This window comes from Pteropus alecto, unplaced genomic scaffold (assembly GCF_000325575.1).
Source record: "Pteropus alecto unplaced genomic scaffold, ASM32557v1 scaffold3, whole genome shotgun sequence".
Classification (NCBI taxonomy): domain Eukaryota; kingdom Metazoa; phylum Chordata; class Mammalia; order Chiroptera; family Pteropodidae; genus Pteropus; species Pteropus alecto.
This window is the reverse complement of record NW_006442484.1, coordinates 36,228,543-36,237,325: the sequence shown is the minus strand read 5'-3', so window position 1 is coordinate 36,237,325 and position 8,783 is coordinate 36,228,543. Positions and strand designations below refer to the sequence as shown.

Here is an 8,783-nt window from a genome sequence, read left to right as displayed (position 1 = left end):
CTATGTGGCCTTACTTAACCTCTCTGAGCCTCAATTTTTTCATTTTTAAAATAGGGATAACAGTCATACCTACCTTACACTATATTGTGATGATTAAAGGAGATATATAAAGCACTTTGCATGTAATATTTGTGGTGTAGTAAATTCTAGGTAGCTTTACAATTGTTTAAGTCTTGAAATCAGAACTGGTATGTCAAAAATGTTTTTAGCAATTTTTAGTAATTTAATATTTGTAGGTCAAAAAGAAGATTTGCAGTTTATGGCCATGCCACCCTGAACAAGCTCGATCCCGGCTGATCTTGGAAGTTAAGCAGGATCAGGCCTGGTTAGTACTTGGATGGGAGACCACCTAGGAAGACCAGGTGCTGTAGCCGTAAAAAATAAAAAATAAAGGATTCGTAAATTGACAAGGTCCTTGCAATCTGTAAGGTCAACCAAAGGCCAAGGGTTGCCTCGCCTAAAAAAATAAAAAAAAATATAATAATAATAATAAAAAGAAGAGTTGCAGACATGAAGGAGAAGGTGTGAAGGGGTGATCAGAAATGATCCTTCCTCTTCCAAATAAATTAACTAATAAGGCAATGTGTAACTGGCGAGTTCAGAAAAAATTTGATTAACTTCAGTTCCTTTTATGTGCAATCTGGTGTGCTGAGCTGGTCCTGAGACTTTATAAAGCATTTGCATAATACCTGACAGATGACTGTCATGGATAAATCAACTTGACTTTTGTATATTTCAAGTGTGTTTATTTTGAATTTTGGTGTAAATCCCTTGAGATCCAGAACCTCTTTTATAATTAATTTGAACTTTCTAAAGTGTTTAATACATTGGAAGCTCTATTTGAAGATGCAATCTGTGATGTAATATCTTTTGAAGATGTAATCTGTGACTAACTCACAGAAATTATATTTTTTCTTCAGTTGGGTTAGAGACGAGTAGAACATGCTGTTAAGAGGGGTTAGATAACCGTTGAGAGAATGACTCACCCAGTGATTATTCTGTTACCTAATTTTTAAAAATTTCTTATTTACCTTAAGGGGAACAAGCTCTTTAATTCTTTTTTCATTATAATCTTGCAATTTATTTTCATATGTTTCAAAGATATTACATTACTGTATTCATTCCATTATTGTAGACCCTGCTCTAATTTATAACTCATCTTATGTCAAGACATAGATATTAGTTTGAGATTTTCATGAAAAAACTCTATAAAGAGGTCCTACCTAGAGAATGGTAGATTCCCTCTTTTGATTCAATTTGTGTACTCTGGCAATCAACATATGTAATTAGTTTTATAAAATTTGGAGCAGCTACTATTATAAATAACAAATGTATTCTTAAAACATGAATGCAATAAAAAATAAAAATGCTATTTAAAATAAATAATCATAGTAAAATTTAGGTTTTTAGTATGTGATACCTTACAAATAATAAATCAGTATTTTTCCATGTATTTAATATTAAAGTCATATGTATAGATTAATAGTTAAAGTCACAGTTATACATATAACATAAATTTTTAAATAACTACTGTAAAGATAGATACTTAACACTGAATTCACAGTGATTCTAGTTCATATATTTTTTTTTCAGAAACTTAATACCCTATAATTGTTATAATTATCCTAAGTCCCAATTACCAATATGCAGTACTCAGAAACCATTTTGGTTACTTGAGCTTTATGAATTTTGAATTAATTTAAATTTAAAATTTGTGTTACAGTTTTCACGTAAAAAATTTCAAAATTACGTTAATGTCTTTTATAAATTCTTTTATAATCAAAATAAAATACTGGAAAATGCATGCATTTTGAAGTTAAATAAAGTGGGGCTTAAATCTGGATCTTCAATTTATCAGCCACATGACTTTGGAAGAGTCACTTCTCCTGAACTACAAGTTTCTTATCTCTACAATGAGAGTACAATAGTCCCATCTTATTCACTGTTTCACTTTCTGGGGTTTCAATAGTCTTGCTCAACAGGATTCTGAAAATATTAAATAAAAAATTCCAGAAATAAACAATTTTTAAGTTTTACATCGCAAATTACTCTGAGTATGATGATGAAATCTGGAGAGTCCCTCTCAGTCCCTCCCAGGATGTGAATCATCTCTGTCCAACCTCTCAACACTGTATATACATTCCCCGCCCTTTAGTCACATGGTGGTCTTATGTTATCAGATTGTTGCAATATTGCAGGGTTTGTGTTCAAGTTACACTTATTTTACTTAATAATGGCCCCAAAGTGCAAGGATAGTGATAATGGCAATTTGGATATGACAAAGAAAAGATGTACGATGCTTCCTTTAAATGAGAAAATGAGTACAGTATAATAAAATATTTTGATAGACCACATTCACATAACTTTTATTACAGTATATTGTTATAATTGTTCTATTATATTATTACTTATTATTGTTAATCTTTTAATGTGTCTTATTTAAAAATTAAGCTTTATCATAGATACATATATATAGGAAAAAGAGTACAGTTGACCTTTGAGCAGTGTGGAGGTTAAAGGCATCTACCCCTGTGCAGTCAAAAATCCATGTTCATCTTTTGACGCTACAGTTCACTCTTCACTACTGCACATTCAAACAGCCTTGGACTGGAAAAGATTTTTACATTGAAATTCTGTTTTCAATCCGAGGTTGGGAAATCGCAATTGGAAAAGCAAAAATAGTGTTTTCGATCTACACTTGGTTAAATCTGCAGACGTGAAAACAGCTGATACAAATGGCAAACTGTATTTATTGAAAAAAATCCACATCTAAGTAGACCCACTCAGTTCCAACTTTGGTGTTCAAGGGTCAACTTATACATAGAATCAGAGGTTTCAGGCAACCACTGGGGGTCTTGTAATGTATCCCCTGAGGATAGTGGGGACTACTGTAATTTAATTCAATGATGTATGGTGGCTTAGAGATAATGCATGTAAAGCCTCTAGTACCAGGACTGGTTTATAGTACATGATCCAAATTGGGTGCTATTGACAATAAAAATAATAACATTAATAAAGAATCTAATGCAACATAACAATACTAAAACTATTCAACTAATTATAATATGTCAAGATATAATTTAGAGTCTACGGCCATGCTACCCTGAACAAGCCCAATCCCATCTGGTCTCGGAAGCTAAGCGGGGTCAGGCCTGGTTAGTACGTGGATGGAAGACCACCTAGGAAGACCAGGTGCTGTAGGCATAAAAAATAAGGGGTTGTAAACTGACAAGGTCCTTGCAATCTGTGAGGTCAACCAAGGGTTGCCTCACCTGAGGGAGGGCGCAATTGGGGGGATTGTTTAATGAACTATATCGATGTCTGACCAATGTACTGTATACTAATAAATAAATAAATAAATAAATAAATATTTTAAATATATAAATATACATATAATTTAGAGTCAGTAGATAATAACTTATTCTTAACAAATACCCAATCTTAACATAGAACAAATAGAACAATTTTTTTCTGTAAATCAGAAAAATATTTTTCTCGAATCAGAGTCCCTTGTTTAACAAAAATGTTCCATCATTTATTTATTTATTTTCTTATTCAGCCTAGCATTCACAGACTTCTGTAATTGATGTACCTCTACCTCTCTGAGTTTGATTTTCCTCTCCAAAGGGATAAAAAGGGTTGTATATGAGATTCTTACTTAGTAGATGCTTATCCAACTTTTTTATATATTTGAGGAATACTCAGTAAAAGGAAACAGGCCTAAAACATTGAATATTTCCAGTAGCATAAAGGAAAAAACTTATTGCAATGTCAAGATGGCCTATTGAAGAAGAGTGCATTCATATAAATATATTCAGGAATTGATTACATTTTAATTGATTATCTTCATTTTAAAAATGGAGATAAAATATCAATCTTTTAAGATAATATGGAGAATTAAAAGTCTAAACAATATCAGAAATGTTTAGTTTCTGGTAAGTAGAAAGTTTTATTTAATTATTAGTGGTTATGATAATTATAGTGGTGGTGATGACAATGATGTAAAAAGTATGAGGAGAGTTTCAAGATCAGAGGGAGGTAATCTGCTATATATTTAGGGCTTTATTAAAAATTTCCTAAATAAATAGTGTTGTGTTCTGGTATTCCTACACAGAAAGGATATTCGAGACAAATAATCTGCCTGGAAGATACATATTTTAACATCTAATTATTTAAATGTACTACATAATTAGGAAGCAGGAAGAACAGATCCATAAGTGTTTAAAAAATATATAAAGCAAATTATCCATCTGAGATGCAGCACATATAACACTCATACAACTGAAGCAGCGCAAAGTATGATGTAAATCATTTTACTAAGTCAGAATAAAGGTGCTATTACTCATGGTTATGTAATACTATCTGTAATTTCTGTGTTAAACTTGACATTATAAATCCCTTAATCTGCGTATTTAAAAGCCGTTCTATGGCTCATTTTTCAAACATATTCCCGTTAACACATTTACTGCTAATGAACCACTAACGTGTTCTCTCTTTCTTAGATAAACGCTGTTGACCAACATTATTATTTGCTCCTCATATAATTATTTTTTTGGCTTTTTAATTTAATTGCTTCAATAAAAAATACACCAATAATGCATTTTTAATTACACTTCCCAGGTGACCTATGTAAAAAGAGGTTTTATAATGAAGCCACAATAATTAGCCTGTCACAGTCCAGTTTGGGGCTATTGTCTAGTTGTCCTTTCCATGGCTTGTGTGGCATGACTAGAATTCTAAAGACCTTGTGTATTATCTCCCATAATACTTAGGAAGGTATTAAAAATGTGTGCAATACTGGCAGAAGCAGGTTTTCTAATTATTGTCAGCTATTTCTAGTGTGACGTGGTGAATTCCCTTGAGAACAGAAACAACAGCCCACTCCAGGGTTTGTAATAGGCCCTAGAGCCTAAGTAGTTGTAGACAGAGCTGTTTCCCTCTGGATAGATAATTGGTTTACACAGCAGCTCAACATCTGAACCAAATCCATTTTTTTTTCCTATTGTGATTTCGCTGTTTATTCTAATACACATAAACTATTTTGTTATATTAAGCAGCATATGACTCATTCTTTAATAGCTGAGTAAATTTGCATGTTCTGCCTCACCTGGAATGCTAATGACTGTTATGTCTGCCCATTTTTCATGCATGAAATATTAAATATTTGGTTTGTTAAGCACACATGCTTTCTGTAAATAATGTGTTCTGGCAACTCGTTAAGTACAATTATTTCTTAGTTTCATTTTATCATGGATAAAATATGGCTTTACCTTAAAGAGAAATGGAGGTGATTTCTGAGAAATTTAGGGATAGTTAGTTGTCCTTATTTGTGCAGTATAATCTATTATTTAGAAACATTTGTTAATGTTTGCATACTATATAATGGTAATATAGTGACACTTTATTGTGCAAACAGAGAAAGTATGTCAGATTCTCCTGGGTATGCAGAAACCTTGCTTTATAAGAATAAATAAAAACATTGTGGCATAGTTTTAGCTAAACTTCGTTTTTATATCTCTGGTTTCTTATGGATAAACGGCTATTGCTGTGTGTTGTAAGCAAATCTTATTGTAAATGTTTTTTTCTTTTAAATTATATCTTCAAGTCACCACTTTCCTTCTGGATGCCAAAATGAGTAAAGGTAAAAAGCATTATCACACATGGGAAGGCCAGTCCTCTTCAGCAGAATCTGGAAACACCTTCAACTATGTAATACTCTTTCCTTCAGCTCTCTTACTTTTCTCTCCAAGTGACAGTATAATAATCATCTGATACTTTCTGTTCATACTCTAAATATGAGTTTTTTCTATAAGTCTATACTTGGTGGAATTCTGTATAAGCTATTTGTTGCTACTTAATAGGACAGTTCCACTAACTATCAGTATTTCCTTCTCTACTATAAGGAGATAATTTTGGGGACTCAGAATGACAGGATTATTGATCAACTTGTATTTAAAGTCACGTGAATGGGCACAGAGATTATATGCTATGCATTTATATTTTTATAGAAATACAATTATATTCAGTGAATAAGAATGTAAAGTGAGAACTAAAACATTATGTTGTATCACAGCAGATTGTTTTCTCTGTGTATAGAGGTAAGAAGAGACCCCTTTCTTACCTCACAGTAAATGATAAAAGTTGTTCCATGAATCTCAGCAAGCTCTTTAATCTCTTGGAGCCTCAGTTCTCGCCTGTGTAAAAGGAGAAAATAAATAGCATCAACTTCATATAGGGATAAATATAGGTTATTTAAAGTGCATAGAATAGTGCTCGAAAAAAAGATAAGCATTCGTTTCCTTTTTCCTCAATTAATGTTTACTAAAGTAAACATTAGTTTCCTTTTTCCTCAATTAATGTATTTTTATGTCTATTTTTTAATGAAGTTAAGAAAAAATGTTATATAGACATATATGACTGTAATTTTAATCAGGGTTGCAGAATTTGCCCTTCGAATAGGCTATCTTCCAAATACTTATACCGTGCATTTGACATCATATGAAATGCACATACCTGTATGCCATTTTGAATTTTTAAATACCTGTGTTCCAATTTTAATAAAGATTCAATGAACATCGATCCAAAAGTATTCTAGCAAATAATAAATATCTAGAATATGGAACAACCAAACTAAAATCAGAACATTTTGTTTCATTAAAAAAAATCTTAAAAGAACAGAAAAATAGTAAAAAAAATCAGTCATATGAGTGGTCAAATATCACCTTTTGGCATTTTAATAAACTTGCTTAAATAGAAATATCGAGCTATTACTAATGGCTATTAATGTGTACATGCTTCATGTAATTTTATAGTATCTTATTTTAATATCTGTAATTTTAATGAATTGCAATTTAGGAAAGAAACAATTTCATTTACTTTATATAACATAATTACGGATCAAATTAACCCCACACTAGTCTTAATTACATTTAGTTTCATTTGGCTGATCAAGCTATTAACATGCCACTGTATTTTGGAACTAAAAATCAAGTTGTTATGGTCTTTCTTCCAAAAACATGTACTTGTTCATCTCAAGTGTAGCCACCGTGTAAAATTATTTCTTAGAGTATTTTTTTTTTTTTTTTCAGTTTACTGTACACTCAGTATGTTGCTGCTCAAGAATAGGTATAATGAGGAAGTGCTGCACCGGGGGTCCCGTTATATGCTACTGCTTAATAATCTCTCTCCTTCATGCCACCCTTTATCTGCTACATTCAGATTGGTCTCCATGCATTTCTCTTTTAATTGGAACTAATTTTAGGTTTGCCATTACTTGTGATTAAACAGCCTCTTTACCACACATATATTTCCTTCCATTTATGTATTGTTACCCTCACAATTTTCTTTAGAAGAGAGTGATTTGTCAGGAAGAGACCATCTTTTTTACTCCATTAGCTAAGTTATATATGTAAGGAGCATAATTTTAACAGCAATAAAAAATATTGGGTTTAATAATAATAGCATTCAGGACCATACGAGTATCACTGCAACTAATCCTTTTCAACTAATTGAAAATGAAAATGGTCCTTTGCAATATGTGTGTATTGTGAATAATCCTAATTAGGATAATGCAAGGTTATTTTAGCACAGTTCAGAGGCAGGGTACGGTCTCAGAAAAACAGCTTAGCTGAAGTGTAGTCCATTTAGAATCACCTTGGAGCCTATGAGAAAGCACAAAGTTCAACTCATGGACATCACAGAAGAGAAGTCCTTTAGAAAGCACCAGTTCCCAATTGTATTTAAACAGGCTTAATAATGGAAAAGGGCCCCATATCATGATAGTTCTAAAATTCTCCAATAGGGAAAAATAATTTCTAAAAATTATGACATCAGATTATTATCTTGGTAGAATGTATCTCAAAAGAGCTAAATATATTTAAGTAAAATCTGTGCTGGTGTATTATTTGTTCATATTCCGAAGGTTTTTTTATTTTTATTATTTATTTCATGATAAATATTTTCTTCCTCTTCAGTCTGGATAAAGATAGTAGCTTTCTTGTGTTTTCTTGTGACATTTCATATAGTGACTGGATTTGTCAGATTGCATCAGTCACATTTGATTACATTATATCATGTCAAGAAACAATGAAATATAAGGTATTTTTCTACTTTTTACTGAAAGGAGCAGGATTCATAACCCACTAGATTTTTAATATAAATATTCCCTTTCACATATAATGATAGAAACAAAATATATTAAAGTAGTAAAAAAGATGAAGGGAACCAGTAGTGGCTGACAATTTAAACAAGCCATATCTATTGTAACTGATTTTATTCCAGCTCTATGACAAAAAAAAAAATTGTATCTATCTACATGTGTGTTTATTAGTGATTTATAGTGACTAGAGATCAAAGTTTTATTATTAATTTGAACAACCATTTCTGAGAAGTTATATCATTTTTATAATAAAATTTTCACTGTTTCCGCTATTCTCACTTTGCTTTTATAGTGAAATAATCATCCAAATGAATACTCTGTCAATAAAAAGTGTGTTTGGTTAATAAGTGCATATTGACTATTTTAAATCAAGTCAAAAAAAGCAGCGATGCAAAATATTCATTGACTTTAATCTCTCAATTAAAGCAAAATAGAAAAAATAGAGAAAATATGTCTGGGTTTGGCCTATTGCACAGAATGACTCTAAGGGGGTACTCAGCGGATTAATCAGAAAGCAGCACCTAGGAGAATCATGTGGAAGGAACCCAGAGCAGGCCTTGGAAGGGGGTTAGCAAGGAGATTCAGGCAAGGAGTATGTTTGCTCCAAGATCCATACCTGTGTTTC

The 8,783-nt window shown here is 31.8% G+C and overlaps 2 pseudogenes; both read left to right on the top strand.

The window, feature by feature from the left end:
• Positions 1-255: 255 nt before the first annotated feature.
• LOC112470613 lies at positions 256-374 on the top strand (annotated as a pseudogene).
• Positions 375-3,085: 2,711 nt separating this feature from the next.
• Positions 3,086-3,204, top strand: LOC112470473 (annotated as a pseudogene).
• The last annotated feature ends 5,579 nt before the right edge of the window (positions 3,205-8,783 follow it).